Source organism: Cricetulus griseus, chromosome 2 (assembly GCF_003668045.3).
Source record: "Cricetulus griseus strain 17A/GY chromosome 2, alternate assembly CriGri-PICRH-1.0, whole genome shotgun sequence".
Classification (NCBI taxonomy): domain Eukaryota; kingdom Metazoa; phylum Chordata; class Mammalia; order Rodentia; family Cricetidae; genus Cricetulus; species Cricetulus griseus.
Window position 1 is genome coordinate 89,872,390 of NC_048595.1, and position 16,830 is coordinate 89,889,219.

At 44.7% G+C, this 16,830-nt stretch overlaps 1 long non-coding RNA gene across 1 annotated transcript in view; it reads right to left on the minus strand.

Annotated features, from left to right (window-relative positions):
* Positions 1-1,002: 1,002 nt before the first annotated feature.
* LOC118238314 overlaps positions 1,003-16,830 on the minus strand; it is a 39,329-nt gene continuing 23,501 nt past the window's right edge. Inside the window, exon 3 of the long non-coding RNA XR_004768258.1 lies at positions 1,003-8,195. This is a non-coding gene — a long non-coding RNA (uncharacterized LOC118238314). The remainder of the gene's footprint in view (positions 8,196-16,830) is intronic.

A 16,830-nucleotide genomic window follows, 5' to 3' on the forward strand; every position in this document is an offset into this window, starting at 1 on the left:
TATTCCCTATATTATTCTTGAATGTGATTGTGTGCCTCCTGTGTTAAACATTTACACTCAATTTATAAAACTTATTTATTCTTGTTAGAAATCAGAACATAGCTATAGAACTCCATCTTGTCAGTTTACCCTGAATCTGGACATGGCCTTCTACCTTGCCTACATGCTCTCCCAAATACAATCTACAGTACATGCCAGGCAACTGGGTTTAAATTGGTCTGTCCTGAGAAAATTCTGAGAAAGGAATGTTCTGTTAATATTTAGTATGTGCTTACTGGCATTTATTTACATGTTTTTCTGAGCATGCTTTTCTGAACTCAAGCCACCTTCCTTGGACCATTGCTCACTTTGTTTCATCATGTAAAAGTACACTCAATCTAAAATAAGGTTGTCTACAGCATTAGACTGTAATCTACCCCCATTCTTTCAAGTCCTCAGATCCCAGGTCTCACAGGCACAGATCTGCACAGGTCCATGAAAGTTGGTCACTTACACCCATAACATTTGTGCCAATTGCACCAGTATAACTTGCAAGCAGGTCAGAACTGTAGGTCATGGGATTTGTAGGTGGGTGATAATTATGATTATCTTTCTCTTCCAGTACTATGCAGAGTGCCTCTCTAGCACTACAAACATCAGTTAGTAGCAGTGGAGTTTCTAGTTAGGCACCATCTTGACTGTTTTGTTCTTGATGACAGAAGTAATTGTTTTCAACTTATACAATCAGATTGAGGAGAGCAACCAATAGCCTGGACAATAGCCTGTGATGTTGAGGGGTGGTGTCCATGTGACCCTTTTGGCCAATGACTCAGCAAGATGTAATCCATTCCTGAAACTGGAGGTGTTGCTTGGTGATTCTATTTAGACTACTTTTGTATATGTAAATATTTTAGGAAGCTAAGCTTCTATGGTAGTAGGCTTTCGTATTGTTTTCAAATGCCCTTTAGTGTTAGTTGCCCCTCCCCATATCCCATCATGGACCCATCTGTCATATCCCTCCCATATGAAATTCTCCTATTCTAGGTAAAATTTCACCTTTTACCTCTCTATGACACTTTATTCTATTTCCCCTTCTTTTGAAGATCTTCTCTCCTCTGGTACCTTACTAGGTCGGTACCTAACCTCTGTGCTTGTTTGGATTACAGCATACAAACAGAAAACTTTAAAGCTAACACCCACATATAAGAGAAAAACTACAAAGAATACATAAAGCCATATCCAACATTATAGAATAAGGAAAGTACAAATTAAAACAAAATATAATACTTATGTTTTGTTTATAACGCAGGCTAACAGGAAGAAAACAATGACTATTTGTTTATGTAGAGTTGATAGGGATGTAAGAAAAGACAGTTCTCCACCAAAGCAAATGGGAGTTCAAACTAATACAGTGATTTGGAGGGAAATTAGTAATATCTATTGAATTTTAAAAATATATGTAGCCACTTCCAAGAATCTGTGCACAGAAACCATTACACAATTTCCCAAAGGTATATAGCTACAAAAATGCTTGCTACACCCTTTGCATTAGCAACAAAAAGAAGATCATTTTATTCATCCATCAATAGAGCCATGAGAAAGTCAGGTATGTGGTTAATCTTGATTACCAATTGACAAGATCTAGAATTACCTAGAAGATAACATTCTGGGCATAACCACAGATTATCAAGAATAAGTTAGCCTCTGAGAATGTCTGTGGTGGATTAGGTTAATTGAAATGGGATGACACACCCTGAATCTAGGAGAGGCCGTCCCCTGGGCTGGGGTCCACAAGCATGAGAAAAATAAAGCAAGGTGAGCACCAGCATTCATCACTCCATGCTTCCTGATTGCAGATGCAACATGACCAGCCAGCTCAAGCTCCTGCTACCATGACTTCCGCACAGTGATAGTCTATATCCTGGAACTTTGAGCCCAGATAAATCCATTTCTTTTTTTTTTCCATTCATTTATTTAGCTCATAAATAAAGTCATGCACAATTATGATACATAATACAGTATATAAACCCATTTCTTTAATCAAGGTTTTTGTTTGCTTGTTTTTATCACAGCAAGAGGAAATATAAATGATGCAGTAGGAGTCACATCTCTGTCCTGATAGGGCTGAAACACAAGGGATCAGAGACAGGCAAGGAGCAAGGGCAGTCCAGTAATGTAAGTAGTGTAAGAGAAAGAAAACAGGCATAAAACAGAGTGGTGATTGTAGGAGGAGGAAGCAGGAAGGAAGGGAGTCTATTTATATGTGAAGCTATGGGGAAGGCTTCCCTGGAGGGTAACACCGGGCTAAGATTAGAAAGGTGTTCTCTAAGCCAGGCCAGCAAACTCAAGGTCTCTATACACAATAGGAAGGACGAGGATGTGGCATGCAGTGTGGTTACAGGATACTGTATAGGAGGAAGAAGGAAAAAGATGAGATTAGAAAGGAAGCTGGGGCCCAGTCGTTTAAGCTTTGACTTTTAGATTTCAGATGAAAAGTTGAGATTTTATTCCTGAAGGCAAATTGGAAGCCATTGGAGTATCAAGGAGGGAGGGGCATGATGTGCTTTACTATATTTGAAAGATTTCACAGGACGCTGGATGGGGGAAAAACTGTAAAATATAACAGGGGGTGGGGATAAAGAGCATGTAGAAGGTCCTGGCAGGATGTGCTGGGTTTTGACCAGGCTGAAGACTACACAGAGCACCCAGATATGAGGTGTGCCCTGAAAGTAGAGCCTGCAGAACCTGATAGGGCAGTAACTTGTGTTGCCTGAGTGCAAAGAAAGAATCAGGATGTCCCCAAGCTTGGGGCAGCTTGGGGCTTGGAAGATTCTGAGAGATGGGAGCACCAATTTACCAAGATAGGAAGCCTGGGAAAGGATCCAGTATAGTAGAGAGCACCAACAGTCCTGTGTGGGATTATTAAATTTGAGCATCCTAAAAGACAAGCAAAAGCAGTAATTAAGAAATATACTTGCCAATGTACAGAAAGAAGTCTGAGAGGTTACCTGCCTATCGGTGTAGAGAACTAGTAAGTGGGTCTGGGGGCTTTGGGAGGTGACATGGAGGGGAGAGGACCATTTTGCCATGAGTGTGTGTATGTGCGTGTGTGTGTGTGTGTGTGTGTGTGTCTGTGTGTCTGTGTGTCTGTGTCTGTGTTTGAAATTTTTACAGTGAATCCTGTATTAGATTTAAATTTAAACAAATAAATGTAAGTAAGAGAAGACTGACTAGGTGATGGTTTTCTGATTTTCATAGACATTTTTCTTCAAACAAAAACCTTTTCCAGAAGTGCTTCTTCTCACTTCATAGACACAACAGAGGCTCAGCTGTCTCCTCCTCCCGGGGTCCACCCTTGGCCTCCTCTTCTTCCCTGAGTCCCTCTACTAGGTTCCAGCTCCATTATGGGCCACACTCAGACTTAACTTATCCATTTACATATTTCCTTCTCTCCCTACTAGAATATACCACCAAGGAAACAGAAATCTTGCATGGCCATCTTGAAATAGTGGCAGAATTTAGAATCACAGATTTCAATAAATAAATATTCTCAATTAAAAATGAATTTCAGGAGCAAGGAAAATGACTCAATGGCTAAATGTTTGCTGTGTAAGAATGAGGATTGAAACTCACACCTCCAGAATCCATGTAAATGCCAAGTGGGCTTGATGAGCCACTTACAATTGGAGGCCCAGAAAGAGGACACAGCAGAGCAAGACTGATAGGCATATCAATGAGCTCTGGGTTTGATTGAGAGACCCTGCCTCACTATAAAGAAGGTAAAAGAGAGATCAATGATGATTCCTAACATCATCAAACTTGGACCTCCTAGTACACATATACACCCTTGTGCATAAACATACATACGTATATATGCCTACACACAGTCAAGCAAGCAAACACATACACACACACCACACAAGGCACAAATGATAAATAGCAAAGAAAAATGGCATCCAATTTGTTTTCAAAGAAAAAAAAAAAAAACAGTGAACCTTATCAATTGAATAGAGGCCATGTCCAGAATCTCATCCAACAACCTTCTTTCTTTCCTTTATTTTATTGATTTGTTGTAGGTCTTTTGAGACAGGGTCTTGTGCACTCTAACTGGCCTCACTATGTAGCTGAAGATGACCTCGAACTTCTGATTTTCCTCATCAGTATGGAAGTGTACCACCACACCCGGTTTACACCTTGCTGGAGATCAAACCCAGGGCTCCATGCATCCTAAAAAATTACTTCACCAACTGAGTTACACCCCCAGCCTCTCACAGCTTCTTCAAATTTCCCTCCCTGCTGCTGCCACTATCTGTCCTGAGCTATATTCATAGGTCCCCAAAGTCTGGCAGGAAATTGACAGGAAAACCACTGGATTGCACAATGACTCTAGTTTTTCCGGTTCCATCTCCAAGGGTCTGCTTCCCTTCATTTTTAGAATTCCCACCTCCCTTAGAATCCTTTCAGCTTCAACCAGAACTTGGCTCTAAGCTCCATGCATTCCATTCCACACCCCCAACTATCCTTATATAGGCATTACTCCTCTAAGTGCTCACCAAATCACCATCAAGCACCCATCCTGACTCAGCCCTTGGATGAACACTAAAGATCCAGACACAGTCTGACAAGACCCTCTCTGCTCACAGGCACCCATGAGAAATAACCCAGGTAATAGACAATGCGAACACCAAGGGCTAAGGAAGCCTCTTAGTATTCTCACAGATCTCACAAACATGTCAGTGAGTCCAACTTTCCTTCTCAAGTCCAACAGTCCAAAGACACGATAATCATCATCTAATAAGAGTAGCTGTCCTTGGGCACTTGGTTGCTGTCTTTAGGAGACACGAACATTAGCTCTCTGCCTTCTGAGCAAGAGAAAAACCATGTTGCTATCTTGCCTGACCCTAGTGTCACTGTAAGCAAGGTAAACAGACATGCCTGGCACTTTCTTCAGTCCCTTCTGTAGTACAGATCTTTAGTCACATAGTCACATTCCTTCTTAGTTTAGCCTAGGCCCAGGCTTGCCTATGTGACTACTGACCAAGAGTGCAGCTGAGAGCCTGGCGCAGAGCCAGGAGCACCACGGGGGGGGGGGGTGCTCAGCAGCCCTACCCACAGTCCAGCCCTACACTGTCGGGCCCATTATATGTGTTAGAATAGTCTTCCTTAGTCCCTGTATGCCTCAGGACCAAAGCTTAAGAGAAGAGGCCAGATCAGTGGAAAGATTCTTAGAGAAGGCTGCATGAACAGAGCAGACCTTGTCCCCAGAGCCTAGCACATGGTGCTCAGGGGCCACCTGCTGGCAGCCAGGGGCATATGTGACTCTGGAGGAGGAGCTGCCTAAGTCCAGGGTTCCTGCACATACACACAAGCACAACAAACAGTTTACACACACACACACACACACACACACACACACATCCCACACATACAAACACATATGTGCATACACAGAAATATGCAATCTCATACATACATACACATGAAGCCCTTAGCTTAAGAATGCAAGTACATGGGCATAATAAATGCCATGTACTGATATGTGTGCATCCACTTATACCCACAATACACAGGTACACACATGTATATACATAGACCCTGGTCCCTGGTTGAGTTCCTTGCACCACATAGCCTCTTTTTTTGTAACTTACACCCTCCCAGATATGCCCAGGGGAGAGAGAAGCATCAGATCCCTATTCCACCAAACCCTGCTCTGCGGTGTCATGACTTGGAAACCAGCGACCCCTTCATGAGATCTCATTTCCACCTCATCTCCAGAGCAACCTACCTACACATAGCTTCTCCTCACCTGGAACCCATGATTTTTGACAATTGTATAATGGCATAGGTGTGGCTCAACAGTATAAGGACAGAGACAAAGGTCCCTGACTGACAGTAACTTCAATATGAAATGGAACAGCTCACCAGGTGCTACAATAAGGTGGCCATCTCTGGCAGCAGAGGTTCCCAGAACCAGAAAGGACAGGGGGATACTCCTGAGCTCTCTGGGCTTTCTCAGCTGGAGCTTAGAAAGGTAAGCCTACATTTCTAAGAGTGCACTCAAGGGATGGCAGCCTCAGAGGCCCAGACTCAAGGATAAGGAAAAAGCTACTGTTTAATGACTGCTATGTGCAGGTGTGGTCCATTCCATCCTTGCTTCAGAGTCCATCACCAGTCCCATTCCTCCGTCCTGTGTGTCACACAGATTTTCCACAGATGCACTACCAACTTTAAATTCCCATGAGCTTTTAACCAGGCAGATAGCATACGCTCCTATCTGGACCACTTGCCCCTCCTTTCCCCCATCAATCCACCCGGCATAATTCAGAAGGACCAACCTTAACCACAGAAAACTTAGCATCTTTCAGTGACTTCAGATGCTAAGGACTAAGACAAAAATCATAATTTCTGCTTTGAATGTGACTTTCCTTTTCATGATCACGGTTCACCTCTCGACCATCAGTGTCCCTGCTCTTTCCTGGCTGTATCCCATGCCGCAAGCAGCCCATACCTTTTCCAGTCTCAGGGGTTTTGAGTCTGCAATCTCCACTCCCCATACTCTCTTGTCCCCACCCTGAAAGTCCTCCTTCCACTCTCTACTCCATGTCACTCCCTCTACAATGCCTTTTTGTGCCTGACATTCTCTGTGTGCTGCTGTCTATCACACCGAATTGCTGTGTATGCTGTTTGGTGATTTGCCAGGGTTTATTCTTTCCCTTAATTTCAGAAAGGGCAGGGACTTTGTCCCTTGATCGTATTTTTACATTAAGTTTCCACAAATTGTACATGCTACATGCACTGATGATTATTTCAACCAAATCTTACTCCAAACAGCATCCTCCAATTCAACTCACCCACGTTCCAGAGCAAGGGTGTGCAGGTGGCAGCTCCAGGCCAGGAATTAAAACTAGCACATGACCATCTATGTTAGTCCCTGTCCTGAATTCAATTCATCTCATCATCGGATCAGTCCCAGGACTCGGCAGGCCTGACTGGACATTTGTTCCTACCTCAGCAGACTTGTGCCGTCATCTTTCTTGAGCACAATTTTAACTGTCTGATTGGCAAAGGCAGTGTTTATCTGAAGTCTCTGATTAGTGGATAAATGAAAAGAAATCAAGCAACTGAAGAGAAAGACATGTATATACTCATTTTGTTCGTGCATGGGGAACATTCTAATAATGGTCAAAAAGAATAAAGATGGAGAAAGTAGGAATATTAAACTTCCTTACATCTGTTTAGGTATCCAATATCCAAAGAACAGGCCATGGGATTTGGAGTTAGATAACATTGAGATAGGCAAGCTGCCTTTGCAGGAGCCACTGCATGACTTGGGGGAATAACATTAAAATGACTGAGACTGAGTAGTGATGGTGCATGCCTTTAATCTCAGCACTTGGGAGACAGAGGCAGGTAGATGTGAGTTCGAGGCCATCCTGGTCTATAGAATGAATTCCAGGACAGGCTCCAAAGCTACATAGAGAAACCCTGTCTGGAATAAAAACCAAAAAAAGAATTATTAACCTAAAAATGACTGAGATTTTCAAGACAATAGCTGCAGAACTTTAAGCCAAGAGCAGGGACATTTTACAGCATGTGGACTCAAGACACTGTACAGGCAGGCACAGGACCGCAAAGCCAACCCTGCTTTTCTACTATGGCAGGTGTGATGCTCAAAGCTGGGGAGGCCTTAATGACGCTTAGAAAGCATTTCCTAAAGACCTCACCAGGGCCCAACATTGAGAAGCTTGGAGAACAGAGATGGGAGAGCAGTCAGTGCATCACAAAAACAATAGCATGCTTGGGCATCTCTGCTCCACTAGAGGCCAGCTGGGTGGGCAGTTGTCCAGATGCAGGATCTGAGTAGCCATCAGCGAGATGTGGCCATGCAACACAGTCTGGAGAATCCTTGTATCCAAGAACCACTTTACCTTTAGTGATCAGAACCCAGGGACATTGTTTGGCATTTGGCTAGAGGTGGAGAAAATCTGGCTGAAGACAACTAACCCAGGTGCTATGAGACTTGACAATGCCGATAGAGCCAGGTGTTGCCTGAGTCCTCCACTATCCGTAGGCTGAGGATGTTCACAGAAAGAAAGGTTTCCGCAGGAAAGGGGGATGCTGACACTCTAGTTATCTTGCTGGGGCTCTTGTACCAAAACTGGTCTCAGCACTAAGCTGAGAAGCTGCCTCTGGTCTGCTTAGCTTGATTTCCTCATCTGTAAGATAAAAATAACGGTAAGTCACTGTGGGGACAAAATGACCTTGTGCAAATGACCTAACCTGCAATCCTATACCTATAATCATTTCTAACAGTTTTTGTGTAAGAGCCAGCAGCGAGTGGTGGATGATCCAGGTTAAGATACAGGAAACGGGGAGAGGATGTAGCTCATTCTCAACTGTTAAGTGGGTATTAATTATAATACCAACATTAATTATAATGCCATCACCTGGTCAGTTCCAGGACTCAGCAGACCTGACTGGCACTAGTTCCTGCCTTGGCAGACCAGTGCCATCATCTTTCTTGAGCAAAAATTTGACTGTGTGATTGGCAAAGGCAGCATTTATCTGCAGTCTCTGGTTAGTGGACAAATGAAATCAAGTACCTAAAGAAAAATATCTGCAGATAACTCACATTGTTTTGTGCATCGAGGTGGCAGCATTCTAATCATGGTTCCAGGGACCAAAAGAATAAGCAGTATCAGTTAGTGTTGTGGTGAGAATTAGAGGAAACAACACAAATAAAACCCATGGCGGGGAGATAGTTCAGTGAGTAAAAGCCTTGTCTCAGAGGCCTCACAAACTGAGTTCAGATCTCCAGAGGATAGCCGGGGACAGTAGCACAGTGTCTTCAGTCCTGATAGAAACAGGACAATTGCTGGAAGCTCACAGGCCAGAGATCCTAGAGTTCACAACTGTGGACAACAGGAGACACCAACACTGGAGGTCATCGGCTGACCTCCACGTGCACACACACAAAACCTGGGACCAGGCCAGAGAATGCATTCATCATAAGCTTTATGTTTCCACCAGTTGATACTATGGTCTTCCTTTTATCTATGCAGTGTCAATGGGGCACAATGAGGGCCTGTGGAGACAAGAAGTCAGAATGCTGAGTTAAAGATGCAACTATAATTGTTTCAGGACATGTCCTTGAACCTGCCACTTAACTTCCTTTCCTTCTCTGCAGAATGAAGATGATGATAAAGCCACCTCTCCAGGTATTAGTCAAGGTCACACAGGTGTTGAAAGGACATCATTGGCTATCAAGAAACTTGTGCGTGTGTGTGTGTGTGTGTGTGTGTGTGTGTGTGTGTGTGTGTGAGAGAGAGAGAGAGAGAGTAAGTGTGACTGTGAATATATGTGTAAGAGTGTGTGAGTATCAGAGTATATATGTGTGAGAGAGAGTGTGTGTATTCATGTGTGTGTGCATGTGTGTAAGAGAGAGACAGTGTGTGTGACAGTGTGAATACGTGTGCTAGTGTGAGAGTATGTATGTGTGAGAGTGTTATGAGAGAGTGTGAGTATATGTAAGTGTGTGTGAGAGAGGGTGTGTGTGTGTATGTGTTTACTAGAATAGTTTACAAATAAGAGCTGAGTAGTCCATCAATGGCATATATTAGAGAGGCTGAGAAGCCACACTGCTCAATTCACAAGGCTCGATGCATCAGCAGCTCCAATTGGGTAAGAAAATCCTAGAAAATTCCTTGACAGTTGGTGGTCTTCAGTCCATGTTGGAATCCAAACAAAGCTGGGGCCCAAAGTCAGCAGATGTGGAGGCAGCAGGCAAGATACCTTCTCTCTAGCCACAGAGAAGCTCACTGGTACCCTCTATCCACAGCACTGCTCACTCTGGGGAAAGGTCTGTTCCCCTCAATTAATCTTCCTGAGAAATACCCTTAACATACCTGCCCTGGGGTGTATTCCTTACTTGATTCCAGATCCAATCAAGTTGACAATCAAGACAAGCCATCAGAGAAAGCAAGCCACTATCCTAGGAAAGGGCACTAAAACCGAAAACGAAAGCCTAGGGGGAGGCTGGCATCTTATACTGCAGAAACTAAGCATCCAACTGGCTTAAGCGGCTGCCTGTGGCAGAAAGGCCAGAAGACTAGGGTCCAGGTACTGTCAGTAAGTCAGTCTCTGGCTAGTGACATCTTTGCTAGAGGATGGTACTTGACCACCGTGTCCTCTACTGGCTCTGGTGTGCTAGGGAGCCCTGCAGGTTCCTTCCTCCTCTTAAGGAGCGCAGCTATGTGATGACGGCCCCATCTCGACCTCACTTGATCTTAATTTCCTCCATAACATCCTGCTCCAATATTGCAACACTGCACACAGAGTCTTCAACAAATACAGACTTGGCGGAGGGTGGGAGCAATTCAGATCATAATACAGACCGTGTAAAGAATGCATTAAAATCCAGAGTGAAGAGATACAGCTTCACTCTAGCAAGGAAGGATGCTCTGAAAAGCAAGCCTGCTCTCTTAAATGGACCCTACAGGCTTCCCTTGCTGATAGACCAAGAGCATGAGGCCCTAAGAGAAAGGCTTGGTGGAGCACTTCCCATACTTTCTGTGGCCTTCTTCAGTAGTCCTTACATTCAGCTTGTGTCTGGCCACCATGTTCTCCTTCATTTAGTCACTGAAGTGGTTGGTCTCCCCACAGAACAGCAAGCCAAACTTCATTTTTGAGAAGTGAAGTTTTAAATTTGAAAAACCTCTAAAGTACCTGAGTCCCTTCAAACCAGGTGAAGGGGAGTGCTTTTAAATAAATATTTGCGTCAACACAGATTTTAAACAGCGGAGATGGATGGAGTTATTTTATTAAAGAATTATTAAAAAGCTGTTTATCCCCAACTGAACAGAAACACACAGATCAAATCCAAATGGCAGGAATGTGAACAGGGTTTGGGGTAATCTAGCCAGAGTGTCCGGGGTGACTGCTCTGGAGGCTGAAGAGCTTCGGCGTGTTAAATTAAGTCCTCTGGCACCTTTTAAAATCTAAAAAAATCAGCCACATGTTTCTCTAACGGGCTAGAGTTTGGGTGAAAATAAACAAAACTTTTAAAATCATCCTGGCTTTGAAACTAAATACCTGACCACAAACCATTTCTGCAATACCCACTGCCCTTGAATGGTTACAATTTATTCATTCAATAAATATTTATTCAGCTCTTACTAAGCACCAAGACAGAACATCAGATCCTGGTGATGTCATCAGAGATGAAAACAGACAATGCCTAGCCAAAAGACAGATCAACCATTGGCATTGGAACCTAACCAACTGACCTGGAGCTGGAAACCAGGAAGGTAGCTGAACACTCAAGGACACACTAGATTAAGAGCCTAGAATGGGGACCAGACATGGACTAGCCACACAGGCTGAGATCTATCAAGCTTTGATGAGACTCAGGAATTGTAGAGCCATTGTCTGACTTGGCTTGATGGATTTCCTGACACAGGACAGGGAGGCAGGAAGCGGGAGTATATCGGAGGCCACCTGGGAGTACCTCCACGTCTCCATGGAGTCACATTTCTCCTCCCACCACTGGGAGAGGTCCAGGGAGGTCACATGCCATCAGACCTACATGAGAAGCACCTTTACTCACTGGCCCCACAACTGGGACTAACACAATGCCACTGTGAGTCCACCCACCTGAGAGGGAAAGAGGTGCCGGATGCAGGATTATGCTTCCTGCCTCCACTGGGATGGATGTGAGGCAGGAATGAGAGAGAAACATCATGGAAACTGACAAAAGAGGCAAGTAGCCCAGTGAGAAGGTCTGACTGAAACCCACCTGGTGACAGTGGGGTGGACAGGGACTCTTTTGTGCAGGAGCATTTTAAAACTCCTGAACCAAACATACGCTACAGGGTCTCAGGATCCAGTGGGTTTGGAACGTTTCGTTCTGACCTTCAGCAACCCAGTCTCATACAAGAATCTCTCTGACTTGTCTTCCTAATGCTTGTTCTCTAGACTGTGGGAGAAAACCTAGAATAAGGAAGAGAAAAGCTTAAAAATGTGTGTGTCCGTGCCAGTATGTGTGCACATGCCTGTCTTCTCAGCTTTGGGTAATGAAGATAAAGGAAGATGATGTCTGAGCTCAAAAGACTAATGTGTGTTAAAGAACTTTATGTGACTTGCACTGTGTGTGTGTGTGTGTGTGTGTGTGTGTGTGTGTACATTAGCATTTGCTACCCATATGCCAATTTCCAAAGTAAAAGAGACCCAGAAGCTCTCTGCAGCAGCCCCGCCCCTTCTTTCCATGCTGTCTGAATGTCCCCTGTATATCCTTATGAGTTCTCACCCCAGGCACCTTCAGCTCCCCATTGAGGAATCCATAAGAACATCAATGCCTGGCATTCACTGAGCACACACTAAACAGCTGGCACTGTGTTAAACCCCCTGCCATGCATGGTCTGCTACATCCCCATTTTACAGATGAAGCCACTGTGGCCTGGAGAGATACACGAACACGCATTAAGTCACACGGCCACCTGGGAACAGAACCAAGATGCCTGATTCCAGGTGGAAAGATATAAGCCCTGTGTGCCGCCTCTACACTAGCTGCTTTTGAGCCTGTTTTGCATCGGGTGGCACCGGCCCTCACCCCAGCTGTTGAGACGGCTGCTCCTATGCTGGGTAATGGGACTCTTTAGCGAGTTGCCACATCTGCTGAGCCCAAAGTGGCCTCTGTGGAGTTCCTATGCATTCATGCTGTGTCTCCCGCTGGAGCTGCACAAAATAGGAAAGCACTTGACTGGATAAAACGCCTCGGGTGTCAGAACACAGCAACAGATTCCCCCTTTTTTCTTTGCTCCAGATCCAAGTACCTGGGCTCCACAGAAGCTCATACACTACAGAGCTGGAGGCGGGTGATTCCCAGGGCCAATCTTCCGACTTGGCTAACCCAGCAGTGCCAAAGTCGCCTGGGGTGTTGGGGAAATCCTAGCTCCTTTGGCAGAACATAAATCGGTAGATGTAAGCCCAGGAGTCCATGATTTTTACAAGTTACCATGGGATTCCACTGAGAAATAAAGAAACCTGTCGTTTTAAAGAAAGAAAATCCAAGCTCTAAGAGAGTCATTTCTATCTCATATTCACAGGGCTGTATTCCAGCTAGCTCCATTTGGACACTCCTTGCAGTGCTGATGGTTCTAAGTCAAGAAAAACTGTCTTGAGACAGTTGGTTATTAGGCAAAGGCAAGGACATGAATACATAATCCATATGACAAGAGATGCTATTAATCAGTAATGCACATGGGGAAATGTTTAATCCCAATATCTATTAAAAATGCAATCAAAACAAGGCAGAGCATTTTATAGCCATCAAATTTAAGACTAGCAATGCCCAACTTTGGGAGGTTATAATGCAATTGGTTCATTTGCACACTGCTTGTAACAATTTAAACTGATAGAACATTTTGCAAAAACAATTCAGCACCATAAATCAAGGGCACTGGACTATGTCTCAGGAAAGTGCCTGCTCTATGTCAAGTGCCATGCAGGTGATGGAGTTCCAAGGTACAAAATAAGACTTGCTTGCTGCCTTCAAAAGACACAAGGTACTTGAGAGAAGTCTCAACTAAGTAATAAAGGTAAGTGGTAATAATGCATACTATTTATATCATTGAGAAGGGCTTCTTAGCTCTGCCTGGAAGTTCACAAAAAGTGTTCCTGGAAAGGCTAACAATTGATCTAAATCTGGAAGGAAGGGCAATTCCACGTGTAGAGAACTTTGGGACAAGCACTGTAGGCAGAAGGAATGGCCTCCAGCAGATCCTTGCAAGCTTGCAGGCACTTACAGTATGCAGAATGCCAGAGGAACATTCAGGGCCATGGGCACCATAAAGGGAAGTGGCTCAGGACCACGGATGCTCACCTGTGTTCTCCTAAGAGTCTGGGTGTTGTCATATGAATTATAAAGAGTCAATGGTATCCTTTAGGTAAGGGAATTTCATGCCAAAGAGTAAGTGTGAGTCTTAGAAGTTCCTGGCTGTCATGTGGAAGAGAGCAAAGGGGCAAGAGTAGAAAGGTGACCATGGGATGTGGCCACAAGGGAGACAGTTATGTCCCCACCAGGAAGTGAAGACAGGGCGAGGTATAGAAGGATGAGAGACAAGGAAGGAATGTGCTCATACACACATCCTCATCTCCCTGGCACTAGAACTCAGTGGATCTTTGTGGAGTTTTAAGAAGGAAGTGGAGGTTGGGCTGTGGTGGTGCATGCCTTTAATCCCAGCACTTGGGAGGCAGAGGCAGGTGGATCTCGGTGAGTCTGAAGCAGCCTGATCTACAAATTGAGTTCCAGGACAGCCAGGACTGTTACACAGAGAAACGCTGTCTCAAAAAGGGGGGGCAGGAACGGAGATGAAAATCAACCCAGAGAAGAGCTGGAAGCTGCCCTAACCAGAGATCAGTGGTGCCCCAACTTATGTGAGGACAGCATCGAAAGAGGCCAGGGCTGCAGCAGCCTCCCACACAAGGGCTCAGGAAAGGGAAGAACAGCCCACCAGCATCACATGCCAAGGTTTAGCCAGCTACTGCAGAAGATAGCTGTGCCCTCGCAGTGAGGACTGGTGTCAGTGGTTGGCTTCTAAGAGCAGCAGATGCTGGATGGAGATCTGAGTGGAGGAAACTGTGGACATGTTTTTCTCCATCGCAGCATGGAAGTCCATGGAAGCAAGGAGGGAAGGAAGTAGAGGTGAGGCAGAAGGTTGCAACTCAGGCTTGACACAGGCCTCAGATAGCCTCCTGGCACGCATTGATGATGATTAGAGTCATCTCATATTGAAGAGACAGAGAACCAGATGTTTCGGGCCAGCGGAATCCAGCCTTGGGGGGATGACTACATTAGTTACTTTCCAGTTGCTGTGATTAAAACACCATACCCAGAGGCAATTTAAAGATGAGGAAGTTTGTTGGGGCTTATGATTCCAGAAAGATCAGAGTCCAGATGGTAGAGCAGAGGCACGCCAACAAGCAACAGACAATGGTGGCAGGGACAAGAAGCTGAGAGATCATATCTTGGCCCACAAGCATGAAGCAGAGAGAGAGAGAAAGAGAGAGGGAGAGAGAGAAATTGCATCCTATGTTCAATAAATGCATTTTCTGTAGAGTTGTCTACAAACAGCTCCCTGAGCCACTGAGGAACCCACACACTTCCTGCCTGAAGTTATTTGGGTGACCACTGTCATGTCCACCACACAAGTATTCCTTGGTCTAAATTAAGGGAGTCAGGGTCAAGACACCGAGAAAAAATGAGAAACAGAGCAAGAGTCTAGATACAAAATGCAGTATTTGATGTGAATTCTATGGGCACTTAGGAGCCAAGTCTTTCCTAGGGTCTGTTGGTACCAGAACAAGTGTACAAAGGTTCCTTCAGACCCACTGGAGTATGTCAAAGCCATGACAGAGACAGAGCCAGGCCAGTGCCTGGTTGCAGTTGCTGGCCATGTGGGGAACAAGCATTTGATTGTACCATATCCATCAGAGGCCTTGTGACAAGCGTCATATTCCTAGTCTAGGCAAGATGTAACAACATCCAACAAACAAAATCTGAGAACAGCCTACCTGTCCAACATTAGGAGGTAACTGGGTAAATCAGTAGCTTTCTGTGTAAGAGAATTCTTCTCTAGCCATTAAAGCAGGTCAAGAATTTTTTTTGGTGGGGGGGGCGCAGTTCTGAGACAGGGTTTCTCTATGTAACAGTCTTGGCTGTCCTGGTACACACTTTGTAAACCAGACTGGCTTTAAACTAAGAGATCACCTGCCTTTGACTCCTGAGTGCTGGGATTGAAGGCGTACACCACCACACCTGGCTTAAAACAGACAATTTGCAAATTAAATGAAACATCATTACATTCAGCAAAGAACAGCCGAGTGGTGGTAACACACGCCTTTAATCCCAGCACTTGGGAAGCAGAGGTGGGAAGATCTTTGTGAGCTCAATGCCAGCCTGATCTACAGAGAGAATTCCAGGACAGCCAGAGCTACACAGAGAAACCCTGTCTCGAAAAACTAAAATAAAATAAAATAGAAACAAAAATCATTTTTAAAAATTCATCAGAGAAGAGTACAATCAAAATGTCCACCTCATCAAGAAGCTCTGCATCAGGACATTGTCAGAATGCAGGAACAAACACCACGGACTTTGTGAGGCAGGGAGCTTGGGTGGTTTTAATTCCATTACCATAGTTCTTTCCAGCTTGGCCATCTCCCACCAGAGGAAGATGTGACAGGCTCCTGTTAGTGTGTGGCTGGCAGGCATTATGTCCCGTTTCACACTCACAGAGACATCTGTGTGCAGCCCACACTGCAGGCAGACCTCCAACCTGCCCAGAGATGGCTCAGGGGCAGCCATTAGCTATGTCTGTGAACAGAGGAGTTCGAGAGTTGGTGGTGAGGGAAGATTTCAAGGAGAGAGGCGAAGAAGGCTTCATGTTCCTCATGTCAACAGTTGGTAAGTGTGATGTTAAAGGGGACAGAGTTCAGGCTGGTATTTTACTAATGACTAATGAGCTGTAGTCAGTGGATTTGTGGCAGACACTTGATGATTCAGACAAGTTTTAGGAGTCAAAGACACTAACAGGAAGATTTTCTAACTGGTGATTAAAATACTGGAAACCAGGGACTCAGATGTATAGTTGGGTGATACAGTACTTTCCTAACATTTGGAATGGCATGAGTTCAGGGCCCAGCCAAGCGGGGACATGCTCAAGACTTAAATATGGTCCTCTAGATCCAAACAGTACCAGCTCCCATAGGATCTGGGCTTGCCTGCAGAGAAGGGACATTGGAAAGCCCCTATGAAAATGCCCCATTTTAAACCATCTCATTTACTCAGAACTAGCC